Source organism: Ochotona curzoniae, unplaced genomic scaffold, assembly GCF_017591425.1.
Source record: "Ochotona curzoniae isolate NIBS_2020 unplaced genomic scaffold, NIBS_Ocur_1.0 contig_908, whole genome shotgun sequence".
Taxonomy (NCBI): Eukaryota; Metazoa; Chordata; class Mammalia; order Lagomorpha; family Ochotonidae; genus Ochotona; species Ochotona curzoniae.
The window spans coordinates 23,715,137-23,739,542 of NW_024466607.1; the positions used below are offsets into that span (position 1 = coordinate 23,715,137).

Below are 24,406 nucleotides of genomic sequence, written 5' to 3' on the forward strand. Positions count from 1 at the left end.
CCATGTTAAAGAAGAATAAGATTCAATTATTGAAATAGTACTGAAAAACAGCTAAAAGTTTCTTTTTATTTCCATTTTCACTCTTGACCACCTAGTTCTTCTTTAGAAAGATGTTCTTTGTCATTTTCGCTAAGTCTTTCTAAGGGACAGTACACAACACATACACACAGAGATACACTGCACATATTTAAATATCCTTTTAAAAGTGCACAGGCGGGCCCTCTGCTGTGCCAGTTAAAGCCATCACCTCCTGCATTAGCATCTACTGTGGGTACCGCATTGAGTTATAGCTGCTCCACTTCCAGTCCGCCTTCCTGCTAGGTGTGTACCTTAGAAAGCAGTAGAAGACAGCTCAAGTACATGGGTGCCTGTACCCACTTTGGAGACCCAGACTAATGGCTGCTGGCTTTGGATTGGCTGAACTCTGGTTGTTGCAGCTATTTGGGGAGTGAACCGGCAGATAGAAAACCCCTCTCCCTTTCTACCATTCAAAACATAAACAAATCTTTAAATTTACTTATATATATATAATCTTTAAATGTGTGTGTGTGTGTGTGTGTGTGTGTGTGTGTATGCCAGTGTTGCGGAGAAGTGGATTAAGCCAATGACTGCAATGCTGGCGTTTAAGTCAGAGTGCCAGTTCCAGTGAGTGCTTTACTTGTGATCCTGCTTTCTGTTAATGCACTTGAGGAGACAAGGAAGGATGGCTCAAGTGCTTGAGCTTTTTATGCGAACCTCATGGATGGAGTAGACGGAGTTGCGGGCTCCGGCTTAGATCCAGCACAGACATACCATTACAGCCATTTGAGGAGTGAACCTGCGGAGGGAAGGTCTCTCTGTGTTCCTCTCTTGCCTTTGTCCTCTGTTTCTTTTTCTCTCTCTGCCTTTCAAATACATAAAGAAGCACATTCTTATAAAAATAAAACTAAAAAATAGAGATTCTACTAATGTACAGAATATTCTACTTACTTTTTTCTCTTAATATCTATTTTATTTTTCATAGATATGAGTATTCCAATTAGATGATAAGTTATGTATATAGAGATATGAAGCAAAAGAAAGGAAAGGAAAAACAGATAGATGGATATTGTATTTCATTGATCCTAAGACAAGTTTTCCAATGATAACATTTCTGTGATCACGCTGTCCCACAATTGACACCGCCTAAAAATGTTTTTATTCTTGAAGGGCAGAAAGACAAAGAAACAGAGTAAGGGGGGAGACAGAGAGACACTGAATGTTTATCTACTGGGTCACTAGCCCAATGTTCCCCTGCCAAAACTCAGGGTCATGCCAGGTCAAAGCCAGTACTACACCCGGTCTCCCAGATGAGTGATAGGGGGCCGAGTACCCAGGTGCATTACCAGGAGGCTGGACTGGAAACAGAGTGCATTCAAAAGTGGAATAATAGCGACTCAAATTAATGCTCAGCTATAGAATAAGGGTGTCCCAAGCAATGCTTTAACCCAAGCATCATAACACCTCCCTGTTTGACAGTATTTTTACTAAAATTCAATTCATAAGTACCTGGTTATAGATTTTGATGGATTGAAAGTTCACATGCAGCTCTACCACTTGAGAAGCAGAGTAGGACAGTAAAGAACATATTAGCACATTATTGAGATAATTTTCATTCTGGGCATGTGTGGCTTTTTTCATACAGCCAAATTCTTTTAACAATCTGATCATTAACTGTTATCATCTGTTCATTAACTTTACATTTTCAGAACAAGTCCATAAGTGAGATTGACTTAAGTGTTTTCTTACTCAGATACTGACATATTGTATCCGTATATTGACTTTATAAAGTTTATTGGGTGAGTGTGTGTGCAAACCAATGATTACGATGACTGCATCCCATATTACAGTACCTGGAAGTTAGTCTCAGCTCCCATTCTGGACTCCTAATTACCACTAAATATACACCCTGACATGCAGTAGTGATGGCTCCAATGATTTGGCTGCTGCCACCTATGGATTAAGTTCCCAGTTCCTGGCTTTCGTTCCCATTTTCCCCCCACCTAACCCCCACCCCACCACCTTCAGCTCCAGCCCCTTCAGGCATGCAAGGGAAAAAACAGCTGCTATTGGGTTGGTGTTCACCCTTTTGTTTTCTGCCTCTCAAGTAAATAAACAAATAAAAATCTTTAAAAGCAGCTTTGTGTTTCTTTTTTTAATTTGTACTTGGGATACTTTTATTTTTGTTCCAATTTTAGAATATGTGCTGCTGAAGCGAGCACTGTTTTATTTTATATAATTCTTTGACAAAGCAATTCATGTACAGGGTATCAAATTTAAAAAAAAAAATCAAAGGGCATAAATTTAAAAGCATCTGCCTCCTACCTATCTTCCAGCTGCCTAGTTCTTTCTCCAGAGGCAATCATTATCAGTTGCTTTATATTCCTTTACAGATAACACACAGGTGCACCTACCCACACCCACACACATTTACTCCAATACAATACTGTGTATCTTGCTTTTATTCTTCATATATTTGAAGATTGTTCCATAGCTGTACAAAAATGTCTGCTTTCTACCTGTTACATTATGCATATGTAAAATTAACATTGGCAGTTTTCATTTTAAATAGTTCCTTGAAAGTTCAAAATAATTTGCTTCTGAAAGCATAAAGGCCTGTAGCTTTTTAAGATCTCTGATAACTTCCTAAGATTGTTTTTTAATATGTTATTAAAATTTCTCTCTTTCTTTCATTTAGGCAAGTTTAAGTAAGATTTATTTTACCAAAATCCAGTGTATTAAGATTTCCAAAGTTACTTGCAAAAGATCTTTCCAGAGTTCTCTTTTGATTGTTTTTATTCGTCATCAGTCATGACTGCTTCCTCTTCCGCTCCTGACTTCACTTTTTCATATCTGTGCTCACAACCTTTTTTTATGAATAGATTACTTAAGAGACTAGTTCTCTGTTTGGTATTGTTTTTAAAAGGGGAAGCATTTGGGTTTATTTATAAAATTAGAAAACTTAACTTCTGAATTTTAAACAAAAATTTATTATAATTTATTTTTTGAAAAAGTTGCAGAGAGGTGGATTTTCCATCTGCTGGTTCACCAACGCAGATGGCCACAAGAGCTAGCACAAGACCAGGTGGATGAAAGAAGACAGGGCCTTTTTCTGGGTGTCCCACATGGTTGACAGACACTTGGACCATCTTCCACTGCTTTTCCCTGGCTGTTAACAGAGGGTTATATCAGAGGTGCAAGCAAGCAAGGTTATCAACCAGTCTCGACAGGGAATACGGGTAGCTGCTTTGCCACATTGCAATGCCCTGAATTACTGCTTCCAACTGTATTATCTAGTTTTTTCTGCATTCTATTATTGGCTGATCTTTTAAAATGGATGTTTCACTCCCTTCCACTATTGTTATTCAAGTGTTGAAGGCTACAAATTTTCTTCTAAGCCCAGCTTTAGCAATGTAACTCCTAAATTTGCAAGTATCATATTTTCACTATCAATTAAACATACATATATATGTTTTTTCCAAAGCTTGGTTGGAAAAGTTTCTTTGAATGAAGCGTTGCTTATCAAAGAGTTCAGATTATCATGTTTTAATATAATTTCTGGTTTGTTGTGCATTGTAATCACTAATAAGAATTTCAGTATTTCAAACTTATGAAAATATCTTGCAGTTTTTTGGTAATCTATAAATGTTATTCCATTTGGAACAATCTATAGACCTGTAAGAAAATGACATATTCTCTATTATTACAGAGACCTTCATCAATGACTTTGTTTGGATTGTTTTCACCTACTTAATCTTTCACAGATTTATAGAATACAATTCTCTACCTATTAAAATCTCTTATTTCTTTTTATTTCTTTTTAAAACTTTTTTATATTATATTTTTGACAATCTTTACATAGTTAATTAGGGTAAAAAAGGGCTATAGGAAAGTGGGCAAGACTATTAATTGGATATTGTTTCCTTCATGTTTAAAGGGGGGTATTAAGGGAGAAGGCCCACCAATTTCCCACCCTCCCCAGGCTATTTCTTTTCATTTCTATTTGCATTTCTATAGGTTGCACATTATGCAATGCATTGTTTTATCATTTGACATATCCTTAATTCTACAACTACAGGCCCCTAATCACAAATATGCTCCCCCTAGAAATCATGAGAAAATTCACTGGGGCTCCTAGAGCTCAGAAATTGGGGCTTAGTTCTTGTAAACATGACCAGTACATCCTGTTCTTTTGTGGAATGATGTGCACAGCCTGGGAAAACGTTTTTCTGCCTCTTTTATCCATTGTCATTGAAGAAAAGGAGACAGTGTCTGCAGGTGACAAAGGCTTGTGGATTATGGGCAGTGTAAAACTGCAGACAATAGAGGTGCATACTGCTCTGTGATATCGGCAGGACTGGAGCACTGGAATGACTCAAACATGAGAAAGAGAAATTGATTTGTCAAATTCTTCTTAGGCAGCATGAGTGTGCTAGATTCTTGCATAAAAAGTTTCCATCCCCAATAGTACTATGTATCTATTTTCTTGGATCAGAATCTGCTAGTTCCATTTCATAATTTGAAAAGTCTTAACAATTTGGGTAACATACAGCAGTGCAGGCATATTTTGCAGTTAAATAACGCATACTCTTCTTGCATTTGGCTATGTAAAGGTTGCAACACAGCATGCACAAAATCTGGTTTTAATTCTTTGCAGTGGCAACTGGATGGACACTAAGTTGAAAACTAGAAATTATCTTATTTTTTCGAGAATATTTATGCAGACAATAAAATGTTAAAACCTCAGCTATATTTACATGTAATTATTTTAATTTTAAACAGTTGGTAAGAATCCTGCATTTTGTCTTTCAATGCTAACTTAACTTTGAATATTGTAAATATTAATCAATGTTTCACCAAAATGTTTCATTGAAAACATTTAAAAATAATTTTAACTTTATTAACCTTTACAATTAACTTATAAACATGTTTATAGGAGTATGAGGAAGTACATTCAAATTGTTCACACCTCAACCACATACACAGTTTCCTTTTTAGTTCTACAGATCTGAAGTCAGAAACTTTTTCTGTGAAGGACCAAACAGCAAACATTTGGGTCCATTGTAAACACATATTTCTGCTATTGTATCATCAAAGGAATTGTAGATAAAGTGAATGGTAGTGGGTAGATTTGGCTGCAGAGTCTTAGCTTTCAGAAACTTGCACTCTATCACAATTGTCAACAATTACAAGTTACACAACAAAACCCTCAAGTAAACCTTGATTATAACATTATGATGATTTTTAAAAATTGTTGTATTTTTTTACTTACTTGAAAGGCAGGAAAAAAAAAACATAGCAACAAACAGTGATCTCCCATCCGCTGATTTACTACCCAAGGGCTCACAGCACCAAGGCAAGGTTGCGGTCAAAGATTGGAGACAAGAAATAATTCCGGGTCTTCCAAGCCATCACTTGCTGTCTCCCAGGGTGCACATTAGCAGGAAGTTAGAATCAGAAATATAACTAGGACTTGAACCAAGGATGCCAATATGGAATGAGAGCAACCCCAGTGGTGGTTTAAATGCTATAATAGATGGTCTCTTCAATACCAAAACTGTATTGAAATGAAGAACAATTTATTTGGAATGGATATTTAATAATTTAAGAATAATTTCTGTTCTTGAGATAAGTCATCCAAATAGTACTGTCCTAATAATCAAATACAAGCGGGCCATAGTTTTCTTTAATATTTACCTAACTCCTGGTCACATAAAAAAAAAACACAGTTTTTGCTATAATTCTGGATTTTGTCCTTCAAAAGTTATGTTGTCATGGCAGAAGAATAAAGAACATTTACTTTACAGTTTATTGGCTGGGTCCACAGCTTAAATATTTAGACAGATGGTTTGTGACCTCCACTTGTACTTCTATCATGAGCTCCGGAAACCTCAAGCACAGGCCTGGACACATCCAATGTAAGTCCTTGCTGTCTGGAAACACATTCAGGAAGTTCTGGTTTAAGATCATTTGCTGTGTTGTGTTTGAGAGGAAGACAGAGAAACAGAGGGTTCCCATCAACTGGTTCATTCTGTAAAACCCCACAACAGCCAGGGTATAGAGCTGCACCAAAACGGGAAACAGGGAACTCAATTCAAACTTCCCACATGAGTGACAGAGACCCAGTTAACTGAACCATCTCCACTGCCACTAAATGTGTGCCATTACAAAGAGACTGGAGTTAGGAGCCACAGCCAGCTCTCACACCCAGCCACTTCAACATAGAATTTGGATGTCCTAACCAGTGTCATAACAACTAGGATAATATCTGTTCCTAGAGAAATAATTTTTAAGATTGAATTGTGCTGGACTCTCTGTCACTGTCCATGCCTGCAACGATGGACTTACGACTGTATATAAGGAACTATGCTGTTGTAATGATATGGGAGAATTCAGTGTGTGTGTGTGGCGGGGGGAGGGGAGTGTTGGAGAGAAGGTAGGGTAAAGATAGGGTAAATCCTTCAGCCTATGGAACTATGTCATAAAATAATAATAATGTGATAATAATAATGATAAAAGGAAAAAAAAGAATGAATTAGAAACTATCACCCCTGTCCTAAAAGTTTTTCAATTGCTTTTCATTACCTTCAGGATAAAATTCATCCTGCTTCTATGCTTGTTCCAACAGCACTCTGTTCCTCATCTATTATTCTCTTGTCATACTGGCCTATTTATGAAGCTCTAACACACTGAAGGAATTCTTGCCACAAGATCTTTGCATATGTTGTTTCTCGGGCATTGCTCCTTTTCACCTCATTTTTCTTCTCAGAATTTACCTGTTTGCATTCTTCAGAGCTCTGTAAAAACATCATCCTCATAGAGAGGACATTTTCATCCAGTAATCCTAATTTAAATGACCTCTGCTATTTTCTGTCACTGAACCCTTCTCATTTCTTCAATAGCCTTAGACCCATATATTTATGGGTTTATTTTTGTGCCAACAGAACCTCTTGGATATCAGAAACTGTTTCTATTTTGCTTAACTCTTCCAGTTGCTAACAGAATACCCAGGAATCACAGATATTCAAAACATGGTGAAGATGAAGGAAAGAACATTCTGGACTTGCTTGAACCTCTACAGCATGAAGCCTTTATCCCCACAGGGACAGTGATGTCAAGAGCCTCTCTATCCAGGCTTTACTCCTTTCATCACTCCTCCCTACCTTCCCAAAAGTTTCTTTTCCAGATTCACCTCAAATTTCACCTACTGCTCTCCAAAATTATTTCACATCCTCACTTCCCCAGGTAACAGTTCTCTCAAGGCATACAGTTAACATCTAAATCATTCACTTATATATAATCTTATAATGCCTAATTCTTAAACCTAACTTTTGCCTGTAATATAAATGGGGATTACACATTCTTATTCCAGCTGTGGTAGCTTACAGGGGAACCCCAAAGCATACTGAAATCATTCATAGTCAAAGTCTAAATTCCTCCCAGGTCCCATAATCTCCATTAGAAAGCAGAATCTCAGAATCTAGACGTATAAATAGGTAGATTACTTCAGCAAAGAATCACAGAGGAAAGTATTGGGAGACTGGGGAGAGTGAAACAGAGAAGGGAGTCTCAAATTGAGTTCTCTTGAAGTGGACCCTGAGATGGGCATTCTTGTGCAAGTAACTTATCCAAGTAGCAGGAGTGCCGCCCAACCCCATCCCAGGAGACAGCTGTGAGGAAATGAAGGAGCTAGATGGGCCAGAGTAGAAGCCAAGAAAAGGTATTCCATCAGTTAGGGCAGTCCGTTTGTGTATAGAGCTCTAAAATATAAGTAGAGCTACAGAATTACCCCTATGGACATTTGGCTGACCCACTGGCTGTGGTCAGTCCTTGGTCAGGAACAGGGGACCTTCTCAAGTATTCCAGGGGAATGTGAGTTTTGCTGAAGATCACACACCCAACACACTATGCACCTAGGATGTGGGTGTGCAGAGACAATGAAAAGTGACCTTAGTGGGGAGCCAGCAGCAGTGTTCTCTGCAGACGGGAACATGAGGGTTCCTTCTCAAGCTGATCACCACTGTGAATAACAGACCTCAACTTGCTTGAATCTTCTGAGAAAATGTTATCATGTTCTTAGCAACTGTTTCAACAACGTATGGGAGAGGAGAGCAAGGACACATCAGCTCCTGTCCCCTCTGGCCAGCACCTATTCCATGGGTTATTAACTTACTTGCACAATCAGGCTGCCAAGATCCCTTTTCCAGTTGCCTTAGAAGATACTGAGAGCGGCTTAGGCAAGAAACTTGGGGTTACATGCCTCAAGCTGAAGTGCACAACAAAGATCTGAGATGAAACAGGGCAGGAAGTGGAGCACAAGAAGCATTCTTTAGTTTCACTAGATCTTTAGCAATGTAGCTTATCAGTTATGTTCCCCAATACAAGCCCTCCCAGGAACTTTGAGGAAGCTGTATATCCTGTACCCACTGCCTGGTAGGCATCATTGTTAAGTACGTCATATTCTCCTGCTGAAGAACAGTAAGCAAGAGACTTTAAGGTAAACTTAACAATATCATGGTGCTTCTACTTTCTTAGGTTCACCAGCACTGATAATATTATTTCATTCTTTGATGAAAATTTTACGTCTGCTTGTGGTCTGCAAAAGCAGTGAAGGATGGCCCAAAGCCTTGGTACTTTGTGCCCATGTGGGAGATCTAGAAGACATTCTTGGCTCCTGGCTTCAAACTGGCTCAGCACTGGTCACTGAGGTTATGTGGGACGTGAATCAGTGCAAGCAGGATCTCTGCCTCTCCTTCTCTCTGTAATCTGGCTTTCTAATAAAAATTAATCTTTAAAAAAAATTCAAACATTATCTCCCCTGAGAGCATGAACCCACTGGGTTTGATGTACCGGTGCGAACCATAATGTGTGCACACTGCACAGCACTCCCCAAACACCAGCTTTAAGGACACGTGGTGTTTCCTTTTCCCAACAAATTAAAATATGAATAGATATATATGATTTTATACATTGAAACAAATCTACAAAACTGACATTTCTTACAATTTATACAGTCACTAGGAAGCATTATTCGTGAGGTGCTAGAAACGTATAATATCCAACCTTCCTATTTAACAGAGGACTGAAATGCACAGTTCATTATTGTCATTATGAGAAAATTTCTGCCAACATGTTACATTCAGGTTACCATCATTCAGTCACACTGCTGATAGGAAAAATTTCATGGTAACTGACGTATTCTAGACAAGAGAGGAACACAAATGGCTGTGGAATCATTAATGATTTGTGCTGACTTTCATTGTAAAACTGACAGTGTATTATTAGTTTACTAGATGCTGGATCAAGCCATGGGTCATTAACAGTAGGGTGTTCTCGGAACGTTTTCAGAACAAATACCAGCTGGTTTATTTGCAGACATAATCACACGCATCTCAAATCAGATCCACCACAATGCTGTCAGATACCTCATAACTCAAAGGATCCATAGGCTCCTTATTAGATCCTATTATTAAAGTTAAACATTGTCCTGGGGAGATCCCAAATACGGAAGAAACATTTAAAGAAATGGCCAAATACACTACCTTGAGAAAATAAAGCCCATTTAAAATTATTCATAGCTTTCTAGTGTTCAAAATGCCCTTCATCCTCAATTTTGTGTCAGCATTTTTTAAAAATCCAGGGCCTTGTCCTATAGAACAGCTTTCAGATCAGTTCTAGCAGGAGCTGAGCATCAGTTTATTAGTCAACATAAAATGCTATCTTCAGAAGACAAAGGCGCCTGCAACAAATAAACAGGTTTAGAAAAAAAAACACTCACTCCAGGAAATTTAATGCACTCCATTAGTAACCAGAACGACTCATATTTCTCAGCAATCTATTGCAGAAATCTATCCACATGGGAAAAAGCTTCCTTCTTTCCTGAATCTCCACAACAAACATAAAGCTTATTGAAATTCCTTTTCGGTCTGGCCTCTGTACAAGGCTCCTTGCCTGATGCTGAGCAATTCTGTTTGGAGACAAATGGATATTTGCAAAACAAAAGCCCCAAAAGTAAATAAAGTTGAGAATTCCTCCTTCCAGCTGCTGCTTTCATCATAGTTACCATTTCCTACAATCAGATTATCCACCTAGAAAGTGTAAGAGGGCAATTTTCATTAGCATTGCTCATTGGCCAAAGTGCTAAGGTTTTGGATCGTGACCATGATTGGGTGGGGCTGCCCTTTCTTAATTAGGAAATGTATCATGTCTGAGTGATGAGGGTCCACTTTCTGCACCATGTTCTATTATCATGTGTTGTGTAAGTGACATGACGGCTTGTAATTAGAATTAGCACCTATGTGTACAGTAATTGTTAATCAGTGCATTTGTAGCCTATCACCACCAAAAACAGAATGGTATTCTTACATCGTGATTGGGGGTTTTGTGAGCATTTGGGGTGGGGAACACTTTCTCACTGAAGACTCTTCCGCCCCATTCACGTTCATTCAGCTCTTTCTAGGGGAAGTTAAAAGCTGCAGTGATAATCTCTTAAGTATGACTTGGAAGAGTATAAAAGGTGCAGTGTATAAGCAATTGGATGAGGAAGCCTTTTATGTAAAAGTCAGTGAATGGGTGGCCAAGGGCAGCCTGAGAGGAGAGAGAGAGGCAGATTTTCCTTTCTAAGGTGGAGAAAAGCAGGAATACCATGGCAAATTCAATTCCCTTTCATGGTGCCCATCACTGTGCCGTCCCTGCCCCTAGTTTCACCTTGTTTCTCAGTGCTCTTTATCTTCTCACTGCCTTTTGGCTCTCAAAGGGAAGAGGGCTGCAATGCATTTTTTGGTAAGAACCCAGTTTTTCCTTGAATGCCAATTCAGCCAGCTGGCACCGAACAGGCCATGCCTTCTTCAGAAGGGGTTAGCAAAACCCAAATTAGCATGCTCCATTTTAAGAACGTGCTTTTATTTTCAAGACTAATTCATGACACACAGTGGCTCCTGCAGTGAAGTCTGGCGCCCCAGGGGGCTGGCATTTAACCAAACACATGCAACTAATTGCCACCCTTGGATGACACGCAACTAACAAGCTCCATTTTGAAGCAGCAGATTCATGCAGAATGTAACCCCGGAAGACAGCCGAGGCAGAAAAGCTCCTTTCATACCCAGGCCTAAGCTAACTGTAGCAGCAGAGCTCCTGAAAAACACTTTTGTTTCCCTGACCCAGAGATTTATCTCCATGCAAAGAGGGCTAACTTATAGGGCGACGGTCAAGGGCACTGAGATCTCCTTTGTGGTTGCCAGGAACGCAGACATTCTGACTTTTTTTTAAGAGAATTTATAAAATGTGCATTTTGTTCCATTTACAAATCTCTCATTCTGTGACTTAAATACTCAGGATATCTGCAGCCATCATGCCAAGGTTTACATTCCAGTTGCATCATTCCTATTTGGCAAGTATCTAAACCTATCCATGCCCCAGTTTCCTCATCTGCAAAGTGGAGATAATATCAGTACCCATCTTGCAGAGATGCTATGAGTATAAATGAGTCAATTCCATAATGCCTGTCTCAGATACATAACTAGACGTGAGCCACTGGGGAAGGAGAACAACACCCTTTTCCAAGGGTGAAGCCAGACCCTGCTCGCTGGCTGGTCCCACTCAAGACCACCCACTTGGTAGTTTAGTTTTTGTTAAGGTATCCTGATAAAAGGTATCTGGGAGCCCAGATAAACCAGCAAAGTCTAGTTTGTTGCTACATGCAAGATCTCTCAGATGGCAATCATAAATGCCAATCATAAGCAGCATGGCCACCTCCTCATTCTATAAGGACATGAGCACTAAACTCAGAAGGAAAGGCGCCTTGTGCTCTCCACTGCCCCCTTCCTCACCTGGAAGATACTTCAATAAGTGGTTGTTTTATTGTCCCTATTTTCATCCCTCTGAACTATAAATCACTATTACCTCAGTAAATGGAAGTCAAGCCAGTCAGTTATCCCATCTGGCCCATCATGGCTCCTTTGTGAGAGAAGCCCTTGTGAGAGAACTGTCTGAGACAGTTTTGCCTTATAAACAAAGATTTCCCTTAGCATATTCTGTAATCTACATTCCTGCCTCCAGGTCATCTTCCTAACCATTTCGCTTTTAAATCTTTGTTTACTATTTCTTCTTGTTTTTAAGATTTATTTTTATTGGAAAGTCTGATTTTACAAGGAAAAGGAGAGGCAGAGAGGTAGACCTTCCATCTGCTAGTTCACTCCCCAAGAGGCTGCAATGGTGGAGCTGAGACAATCCGAAGCCAGGAGCCAGGAACTTTTTCTGGGTCTCCCACAGGGTGCAGGGTCCCAAGGCTTTGGGCCATCCTCAATTGATTTCCCAGGCCACAAGCAGAAAGCTGGATGGGAAGTGGAGCTGCTCGGATATAAACTGGTGCCCATATGGTATCCTGGCTTGTGCAAGATGAGGACTTCAGCCACTAGGCTACCATGCTGGGTCCTTACTATTTCTTCTGCTTTTCAAACTCCATTTCCAAAGCTTATATAACCAAATCTCACTTATTTCGAAAATCTTTCCTAACACCACTTTTTCCAGTGATTCCCTTCAATCCTGGCACAGCCACTGCATTTCTACACACAGAAGATGGTGTTTAAAGTGCCTCTTGTACCTCCTCTTCTAGTCTGACAATCTTTATGAGTGCAAACCATGAATAATGGGCACATAGTAGACAACCCATAACTATTTCTGAACATGTAGATGACCAAGAGAAAATACGGCTTTGCATAAATGTGTAGCTTTAGACTGTGGTTATCCTGGGCATTAATTATTGGTAAGGATAGAAGGATGATTTAAGGACATTTAGAGTTCTATTTAACTTATTGACTCAGACTCACAAATCAAAGCCATCAGTGGGATTTGTCAAAAACTATGATAATCAGCTTGTGCTGCCATAACAAAATCCCACAGGCTGGGTGGTTTAAAAACCAAAATGAATTTTTCTTCCTATTGTGGAGGCTCCAAGTTCACGATGGAAGTGTTAGCTTTCAGGTGATTCTGTTCACTGTGTCCTCGTCTAACTTTTTGTGCACATTCATGGTGCTTATTATTTTTATCTACTTGAAAGGCAAGTCAAGACAACAGAGGGAAAGAGATAGATCTTCCATCTGTGGGATCACTCACCAAATGCCCACAACAGCCAAGAATGAGACACGTTGAAGTCATGATTCAGAAATTCCATCAAAGCCCCCTGTGTGGGCAGCAGGGAACCACTCATTTGCAACATCATCTGCTGCCTCCAAGGAAACATTAATAGCTTGGAAGCAGAGCAGCTGGCACACAAACTGGCACCCCAACATATGAGCTTGAACTCACTATGCCCCAGCAACCACCCTTCATTTCTTTTCTGACAAAGCAATCACAATTCATATTGGCTAAGGCTGATTCCTTATGACCTTCTTTATTTATGTTACTTTAAAAGTCCTATCCCCAAATACAAAGATATTTCATAAAATGAGTACAGAAAGGAATTAAAAAGTGTTTATTTGGATCCCCTAAAACTATGAATTCTCTATGTTTTTTCATAATATAAATTTTCCACAAACTTTTTGAAGTCCCTTCACAGAGTTACACTGCAAGTTGGCACTTCAACAAATAAACCTACCAAATAAACTTATGCAGACACATTTCAATTCACCACAACAGCACATAAAAATGAAAACTGATAAAACTCAAAGCATGAATATTCTGGATGTTACTTAGGATTTTGGGGGGAGGGCAAGGCATGCATAAACATTTGCTCACTGAAGTAAGTCCTTGCACATAGAACTTCATTATGGTGGTAGTAATTCAGACAGAGGAAGCATTCAAATGCATCACTACTTTTTACAAGCAAAGCCAATCAGTATCTGTGGCATTGCACTGGGGGACTCATGCCACCTCCCCTTAGAGGCAGGAGAATACCGGCATTCAAGGGTTCTTGCTAAAGCTACAACTTCTCCCAAGATCAAATGGAAGTTTCCTGCTAAGGTTTCTTTACAATTTCTAGGACAAGGATCATGCAGGCCCTTGGACGATACAATTTATCTGGACCTTCACTTTCTAAAGATAAACCTGGAGCTTTGAAAAGTTGAAGAAAATTCTCACAGAGGCACTCTTTTCTTAGCTACTTTCTAGTTCTAATTGCTGTTATCAACATAGCCCACTTGAAGTAGGCTGACTTTCTCAAATTACTTCTTAAAAATAATTATTTATATGAAGATCAGATGAACAGAGGTAAACGCAGAGGGAGAGGGAAAGGAAGGAGAGGGCTAGAAGGTGAGGGAGGAGAGGGATGGAGAGAGGGAGAGAGAGCCAGGACGATGGGCTAGAGGGAGATTCCACTTGCTGTCTACTCCCCAAATTCCCATACAAGCTGAGGCTGGACCAGGCTGAATCAGTAATCAGGAAATCTGAGTTTCACATGTGGGTGACCAGAATGTAAGTACTAGGGCCATCTTTCATCGCCTTCCCAGGCACATTTGCAGGAAGCTGGATCTCAAGTGCAGTATGTAGTACTCGATTCAGTACTCTGGTATGGGATGCTGGCAACTATTGTCAATGCTGCAATGCCAGTCCCTCACATTGCTTTAAATAACAAATTCCTTACTGAGCAGATGTCTCCCAACAATGCTATAAGACAATGGTTCCCGTGGTGTGTTTATTCATATGTCTCTTAAGATATTTTAGACTTTTCATCTGTCAGGAGAATCATTTCTAGGTTTATGTGTCTCTTAATGCACTTTTGACTACCTAGTTTTATATCACATCCATTGTTCTACCCTAAACAGTGTGTAGCAGAACATGGCACACACAGTAGAGTCAATAGAATTTGCTATAGTACACACAGACCTTGCTATGGCTCTCACAACTACCTTGAGCACCAGGAGGAACATAGTCACAAAGGAATCCCACACTAGCAGGGGAAGATGGACACCTGGAGAGCAAAGATCAAATACAACACTTTAGTTTTAATCCAAAGCTTCTCAACGGTTGACCTAGAAACATTCCACACCTGCACCATGACTTCCCAAGTTGTCTGAAACAATAAAGAGGAAAATGAGAAGCTATTAGCTCCACTTCTACTCTCCAGTCAATCATCTTTCTAAATTATTAATCACTTGAACTACTGCCAAGAAGTTTGCAAGCCTGTCTCAAAAACTATAGTCATTTTCTAGTGAAAACTTCACATTTTAATCATCTAGATGTTGTACAATTAATAGACAAGCTGGTTTTTTTTTTACGGCTTTTTTGGCAGTAGGGGGTGCTTTGGGGAAGGTAAGAAGTCCACACGATTCTTGAATAGAGCTTCTCTTCATTCACTCATTTATTAATGACTTTGCAGCTACAGAATCCAAAGTTTAAAATGCACGTACTATAGAGCTTCCCGACCAGTTCAACATGTGTAAGATTGTGCCTAATGGCTTGACCCTTCTGGCCTAGCTGACCATTGCTGACCAAAGCAAACTAATGGATTGTTGCCATCAACTCTTTTCACTATGACTATTTCGATAAACAAACAGAGCTGGAGCTCCCGTTGTCATTGAGTTTAGACACTAAGTAGGAAGAGTCAAAAAGGAAGGTAAACAGACAAATAAAATAGTTGTTGCACATTTTCCAACAGAGAAATTTAAGATTAAAGAGAGGTACTTTAAATAAGGAGCTTCAACAGCCAGAATCATAATTCACTGATCCAAAGAATTCTGTGTAATCATTATTCGCTGATAAGGAACCTCATGGGCAATCAAATTCAAACAATAAATACATAAAGACAATTTTAAAAAAAGGTACACTTAGCTCTGGCCATCAGCTGACCTCAGAGACTCCAAATTGCCAGAGCAAGCACTTCTGTTTGTAACAGCAGTTCCATGTTGTTTTATCACTATTGTTCTCTATTGCCCAGAGGTAATTTTTTGAGCAAGAAGCGTAGGATGCAATTTACCTTATCACTTTTTCTGATGCCCATTAATAATCTCAACTTCTATATAAGTGATATACTTTTAAGTATACTGTGATATGTAGCTAAAATTACTTTTACTTTAATATTTTTGCATTTTTTTTCTAGAAAATCGAGGATGAACAATAATGTTAACCTTATTTTCAACTGTATTAAAAAAAAAAGATGTATTTGAAAGACAGAATGATAGGATGGGGTGGGGGAGATCTTCCATCTGCTGATCACCCCGAATGGCCTCAACAGCCAGGACTTTGTCAGGGTACAGCCAGGATCCAGGAACTCCATATTGCTCTCCTGGATAGGTTTCACAAAGACCCACATACTCAGGTCACCAAGTGCTGTCTTTCAAGGCACATGTGTAGGGAGTAGGATCAGAAGCAGAGCTGGTGGGACTGCAACATGCACTGGGATATAGGATTCTGGTATTGCAACAGGCAGCTTAGTTACTCAGCTACGCACAGTACTATCTATGGAAATGCAGGCATGCATTTTGATAGCCTTGCCAGTGAGAACAGAGCCCAGGGCAATTGAGGTACATAGTACGAAGATACAGGAGCTGCCTGGGCTTTCAGCACATTTTCAGTGGGAGGCTAAATCCCATATTTTATAAGGTATACCACCCTCAATATTTTGTAATGTGAAATCTTTGAAAATATTTTATAATCTGCATTTGCAATTATTTGCTTATATATAATTTGGACAATTTATTTTAAAATTGGCAAAAATTATTCAGTAATCACCATGAATTTTCTTAAGGAGCAAGAGAAGTGAACATAAAATAATTCTAAAAGTAGATTTTTAATAATTGCTAAACCTAGCAATTATTGACAACGGCATGCTGTTCCATTGTTGACAATTCATTAAAAGCCAAACTGTTCTAATTCTACACTTTCTTTATATACTGAAAACAAAATAATTTTTCTCTTTTACTTCTCAATATTTTTGTAGGTCCTTCAAAAGCTCAATAATCCTAATCATTAGACCCTTATGCTTAACATTAGAAACCAAAGAATGTATATACTAGTTTGGATCTTATATGCAGCTAAATAATAGGGGAATTTTTTCCCAGCAAAGTAAACATTATTATTACCATGCATTATTATAGTAGGATCCAAATGCAAATACCAAAAATCCCTACTGCTTAAAACAAAAACAAACTAAGCAAAGAGCCCAACCTGACTCTACTGTGATTCACAAACTCTCCATTGAACTTCAGTTACAAAATTCATCTTGCTTCGCCAGCAATTTCTGAAACCTTATTGCATATGAATCACTCAGAGTGCTTGTTACAATCTGAGATTCCCAGGTCTTTTCCAGAGCCCAGAAATAAGATTTTTTAAAAAAAACTTTGTGGAATCCTAATGGATGTGTAAAGCATTAGGAAACATTACTGTGGGCTGTGCTGATGGTAAAAGCAGGTGAGTGCATGTTTACTAAGCTGGACACTTGAGTCCAGTCAAGTCAGTTAAGGTCAGTCTCCCTTACTCTTGCCTAATTTTAGAAATCACCTAGAAAGCTTTTAAAAGCTGTTACCCCAAAAGAATCTAATTCAGTTGGCCTAGGAATTGCTGGTTTTTTCAAGCTAAGATATAAATAAATACACAATCACCAGCAGGGTTTAGCTGTCAGAAGTCATGGTAAGGTCTAAACCTGCAAAATGTTAACACTGAAGAAGAGGTTTAACAAGATTTACTCATTTGCAGTTAACAGGTACAGCCCCCAAAATGGTGCTCTCCTCCTCAGCTCTCATCTGCAGTCAGAGTTAGTAACTCTATTATAAAAGCAACTCCATTATAATTACAGTGCTGGAATCATAAACAAAACAAAAAATGCAGAAGGAAGAGTCTTTAATCAAAACTGTAAAAGAGAATAATTTCTGACTGTAGTTGAAAGCAAACTTTGAAATATTAAAAGTAAGCTCTCCAGCCCTTTGATTTTTGACTCTTTCCCATGAGACTGACATTACACATTTTTTTCAATTAAGATGTTTGACAACCTGAAGTAACCCACAGTGCATGATTTAATGAGTATATACTGTATGCATGGCAATCATCAAACTGACAGTTTGCTCATTTCAAACTGACAAGGGAGCACTACACATTAGTAAAAAGGGTTTGGGGGTCTCTGCATTAAATAAGCTTTGCAGCTGATGAGCATTCCAACTGTTTCAGCAAAGCTGTCACTGATGTTCCCCAAGTGACCTTAATTTCTGTCACTCTTCCATGTTCGCAGGTCTTGATGAATAATTCCTTTTAAAAATGAAACACAAACACAAAATATAGATATGTAAGGGTTGTCTGATGCTGTCAGAGTTCTTCGGAGCTTTCTGAGCCATGGCATCATCAGTGATTTCTCAGCACGAGCATTCTAGTCCAGGGTGGGCTTCTTCTGCACACTGACTACTCTATAAATCAGAATTACTGTTAGGAATAATGCCCAAACTCAGATTACTTAATATTTTAGAAGTGGTTCTGTATACCAGGATAATCATAGGTTTTTGTGATAAACACATGACAGTCCAAATTCTGGGTACAACACAGTTACATGTGGTAGTTGGCCAAATTACAAACTCTTCTGAGGCTCAGTTTCTTAATTTATAAAACACGATATGAAGATCACAAAACATTTTCACACAGCTGCAGACAACATCAGGACAATTAAATAAGTAGTGATTACTTAATGCACAGAAGTTCTGAGTAGTGAGTTTTAAAAACAACTGTATTCTTACTTGAGTGAATTTTCTACCAACTACCTTTCTAGATTAAATGGCAGATTTTATAACCTTCATGTTTCCCAATCTCAAAAATTGATACAAAATTATTTGCTTGTATGACAAATTCATAATATATTTTTAACTTTTCAGATAACAGAAATACTAGCTTTCTTGAACAACATTTTTTTTCAATAAAATGAGAAGAAACACTGAAAACATGTATGGGCTGATATCAAAAAGCTCACAGAGAAACAGAATTAAAAGATAACTTTTTTTGCAAAAATTGTTTTTTCACAATACAAATTTTGTATACATTTTCCAAAGACCACTCAGATGACTGATTCTAAATTTTTTTTTTTTGCACCAGAATAAAATCTACTTTCAATGAATATTTTGAAGTATTCCTGTTTCTCAATTTTAAGCAGGAATGATATCCAAAATATTCAGCAAAATGGCAAAGGCATCAACCAGAGCAGACTGATACGGACCAAGTAGACACAAACCATGAAGGATTAAATTATGAAGGTGTCCAAATCCTGGATCATTAGAGGTAGTCAAACATAAAGCACATTAAATGAAGCAAATACATATTACATGACATTGTAATAAAATTGTTGTAAGTAGTTTGTCATACTGAAATATTAAAACTCTGCTACTATGTTTCTTTATCTACAGTTTGCATTCCACAATTTCATTTACACGGTTGCTGGCCATTTGTACATTTTAGTAATGATTGAGGCAGTCCTCAAAAAATTCTGAATGTAAAAATAACAAAGTGGGGAACAGCATGATGGATCAGTTGCCTAATCTTTTAGCAAGCATTGGGATCTCGTATGGGTGCTTTCACGTACTGGCTGCTCCACTTCCCATCTAGCTCCCTGCTTGTGGCCTTGGAAAGCAGTCAAGGACGGCCCAAAGCATTGGGACCCTGAACCCAAGAGACCCGGAAGAAGCTCCTGGCTCATGGCTTCAGATTGGCCCAACTTTGGCAGTGGTGGCCATCTGGGGAGTGAACTAGCAGATGGAAGATGTTTTTCTCTCTCTCTCTCTCTCTCTCTCTGTCTCTAAATCTGCCTTTCCAATAATAAATAAATAAATCTTAAAAAAATAATAATAAAGTCATCTTATTTACTTGGGACATGAATCAAGCACTTGAATATGAGATGCAGGTATATCAACCAGTGCCTTAACCTGCTGCACTGTAAGGCTTGCTTCTCGCTTAGAATTTTATTACTTAAATAATTCAGTTACCCATGTATAACTTTAATATCCCTGTAGCACGTTATTTGAATTCTTCAACTTTATCTTTTGTAATTTGTTTTGTCTTAATGTTTATTCTGACACTAGTGTAACCACTCTGGGATTTCTATGCTCTTTCCAAGGTATTCCTCAGTTTGCTTCATACCTATCTATATCTTCCATTTAAAGGTTCTCTCTGGACAAAATACAATTGTTCTCACTTTTTTATGCATTTTATCATCTGTCTTTTAGAGTATTTAGTCAACTAACTTTTAATATAATTCTGTTATTACTGCATTTAGAGGCACAATTTTATTAGCCCTTTCTCTCTTGGGAATTCTGATTCTGTTCTCCTGGGTATTCTTTCCTGCAATATTTTGGTTTGTTTTTAAAATTGGGGGCTTTATTTTAAGCAACTTATTCAATTTTTAGTGGTTAATCTAGGGACTAAAACACATAATCTGGATATCTCACAGTCAACTTAGAAGTAATTCGATACCATTTCCTATGAAAATTTAAAAACTTGAAAGTATATGAGAGGCTTAAGAAACGGCATTTAAAAATGTAACAAAAGATTATGCAGATTTTAAAGTCGTCTCCTCTTACAGGTCCTGTTGCCACATACCTCATTCTTTAAGCTCTAATTGTCATATGCATTCAAACACCTACACACATTACAGTGTACACATCACAGAATAGTGAGATAATTTTTGCTTTGCCACATTCTATGTAGTTCCAATCCCTTAAAAAATGATAAAATAATATTTTGAACTTATAGTTCCTAATATATTTTATTGCTTTTTGAAAATTTAAGATCCCATCTGGTATTATCTCATTTGAGCTTGAAAAACTTTCTTTAGCATTTTTTGTAATACAGAATATTTGGCAAAGGGTCTCTAAATTTTATTTTATCTAAAAATGTCTTTAATCTGTCTTCATTCTCAAAGGACTTTTCCAGTACACATAGAATTTGGGATTAAAATGAGGTCTTGCTATTGTAGTGCCTCCTCCCACCCCGTACTTTAGCAAGATTACAATTATTTCACTTTTTCCAAACCGTGTAAATTTCGAGAAGCTAGTACTCATTTAAGGCATTGCTCCAAAAAGTACTGTGTCATTTTCTTGAATTTTAATCAAAGTTTTCTCTTTAGACCCCAGCACTCTGGGACAACAGTTCAACAGTATAAGCCTCTGCTTGCTATACCAGCATCCCATATATCTGAGAGCTGGTTGGAAAACCAGCTGCTCCACAGCTGATCCCAACCCCTTGCTCATACATCTCTTTCTCTCCCTCTCTCTATCTCTCTCTCCCTCTCTCTCAGAGAGGTCTATATTCTACAACTGATCTCTGTGTAAACATCAGATCCAGGAGCACTTATTTAACCATACCAGAATGAGAACAACTGAAAACATTTAAGAAACATCATTTGCATTTCTTAACTTGGCTCAGAACACTTCACTTTCATTCAGTACTTCGTCTAGTAATACAGGCTTTAGTTCTAAGTAGAATCAGAAGTCAGACTCAGCTTCCTTCATTATCTTGCCAAGTACAAGAGAAGATTTGGAATGAAAGTACAGCATAAAGTTATATAATAAAGCATCAGTCAGGCCTGGCTCTCAGACTGGCAGCATTTAATCTTGGAGCAATGAGGCTTGTACAGGATCATGACTACCAAAGATTATATTGTACTTTGTCATGTTATTTTTGCTTTAGTGGGGTTTTTTTTGGGTGGGGGGGAGAAGGGGAGCAGGGAATCTCAGTATCACTCCAAGTTCTGCCTCAGGAAAGATTGCCAAATTTAACATACTGATAGAAATAAAATACTAGAAATCCTTAATACCAACATGGAGTGGATAGGACCACATCACCTTCCAATAACAATCATCATGGTTTCCTTCTATGTTCTGAGCCTCGTGCTAACTATATGACATAAATTGGCACTTAATCCTTTACAATCACTCCATAAGGTAGTTCCTAAAATTATTTTTTTTTTTGCAGTTCAGAGAGGTTAAGTGAGTTCAGTGAGATCACACAGCCAATAGTAGAAACCTAAGTAAGTCCTCATAAATAAAAGAATCAGTAATTAAAGGGTATTTTATATCCTTGAGGACAAGCTCTTTCCTAGTAGGAAGTAAATAAGAATTCTTTATAAGTAAGGAGAATTAAGTGAGTTTGTAAAACCTGATTAATCTACAATTCTCCTCTCCAGTAATTACTGATATCAAAATATCACATTTACAGATACATATTTAAATTGACAGCTTTCATGTTACCTAAAACACTAGGGAGAATCACACAAGGATGAATAACTGTATACAAAACTTATTACAAAGAGGTATGTAACATAGTATTCCATTTAACCTCATTTCACTTACCGCCTTTCAGCCTTCTGTTTTCCAGGTTAACTCTTTAGATAGCCAGATGATAACCAGGGAAGAACCAAGCACACTGGGGGAGGAGATGGCAGCTTCATTCCCTCACCAATCTGCATTTGCTGACTGCTTCTAGGAAATGTGCCAATGGCCTACAGCTCAACAAAATCCTAAGGGACGTACTGCCCAACTTTGTACATTCTGCATTTAAAGAATCCAGGCTATGTTCTGCCATTAGTGACACAATGGCAAAGAGTGAATAAATTATAAAGAAAGTTTTATTTCAATTGACAGGTCTGGTCCTAGACCAAGAGACCATGTGTCATACTTCCTTGCTGCCAGTGCAGGAGGCAGCAGGTGGCATGTCACAGGACAAAAGACATGGAGCACACACAGGTTCAATTATTCTCTGGTCTCTCCTACTTCTTCTCTCTTCTTTGAAGGCCGCCAGGACTTAAACCCAGGGGTTCCACCAAATCATCTCACTAAGTCCTTCTCATCTCCCACATTCCACTTCTAAGACTCTTTTACCAATCAGATTGTTTCCACCGTTTTCTTATTTCACAATGAAGATCAACAGCAAATAAGTTTCAAAAAGAATTTATTGCATTGAAATGCTAGCACCCTGAGTTTCAAGAGGCTGTAGAAGAGAGTAGAAGGGAAGGCAGGACCAAAGAAATGTAAGCAGTGTAGATCGAGAGGACCAGGTCCCTCCTGGAAGCAAGGAGCAAGACACTGTAGCAGTTCTGTGTTCTGGAACACATGTATCTGCTGGTTAAAATATTCTAAACTGTTGAGCTAAGCCTGAGATGCCTTGTCAAACAATGAAGAAAAATGAGAAAAAAAGGAGAAGAGAATTCTTCTCTTAACAACATGCTGGGGCAAACACCAACACGAAAAAGTGTAATACTTTTCCTCATCCATCCTAAGAGGTCAACATTCTTACAAGAGACAGGATAGCAGGAGAAAAGCATAAAAAATGGATTTCGTCACAGTCTTATTTGACTATGATGAGTCTTCAAAATTAAACAATAAAAGACTCAGGGGAAACTGTCCATTTTTATGCCTACATTCTATGGGAAATGGACAACTGGGAATGGACAAGAGAAAGAAGGGTGTGGGAAGGTCAGAAAGAAACTGCTTCCAAAATGCTCTTGGAGTCCTTTAGGTCACCGTTTCCAGATTGCCTAAGTGCCAGACCTTGGGATATCATTTTCTTAGCACCAATAGTAGATTTCCCCTTCACTTAAAGCTATTTTGAAAAAAACCACAAACTCACCTTTTCCAGTGACATCAAAGATGTATAAAGAAAAGTGACTATTTTACTCTACTTTTAAGTTCTTGGTAAGATCTTCCCCTCAATATTCCATTGCACACATCGTAAGTAATCTTTATTGGATCAAGAAAGATCTCATGACATTTAGGAGATAAGTCTCATTATAAAAGCTTCTTCACACTGCTACTGATGTCATTTCAATTCCATATTCATTATCAAGGCCATGAAGCATTAACAACTTGACTTTCTGTTTAGTTCTTACTTTTTATAAAAAAAATTATTCAACATGTGTAACTATCTGGTGGGGGGGGAGAATAATAAAATGGCATGTCAATCAGGGAACACTTAAGCTACACTTCTTGTAAAGGAAAGGTGATGCTTTCCTTCAGCAAGCTGTCACTTTTCTTTAACTGACACAATATTGATATCCCAATTGAAAAATGGTAGTTACAAATGGAATTCAAAAAGGAGGAAATTCTCAGAAGGAACTTATCCAAAAGAGGTCAGCATTTGAGAAGCTGGCATTTAGGGGATGGGTATTTAGCTTAGCACTTAAAACACCCATATTCCATACTGGATTATCAGGAATGCAGTTCCTTCTCTGGCTCATGACTCCAGCTTACAAAGACCTTGGAAAGGAGCAAAGAGCCAAGCAACAGGGTTTCTGCAATCCATGTGGGAATCATGGACTGTACTCTTGGTTCTTGGCTTTTGCCTCATCCTCAGCCCAGTTCTAGTCATTACGTATGTTTTGGGGAGTGAATCAAAGGATCAGATCCCCCTCTGTTTCTCTTAAATAAATTCATGGGTTTTTTTAAAGTTCAGTTTACATGTACAGAAGGAAATTACTATTATTGTCAGG

The 24,406-nt window shown here is 38.3% G+C and overlaps 1 protein-coding gene across 1 annotated transcript in view; it reads right to left on the reverse strand.

The window, feature by feature from the left end:
* The window catches only part of FHIT (fragile histidine triad diadenosine triphosphatase), a 1,216,856-nt gene that overhangs the window by 884,118 nt on the left and 308,332 nt on the right, over nt 1-24,406 (reverse strand). The window lies entirely within an intron of this gene.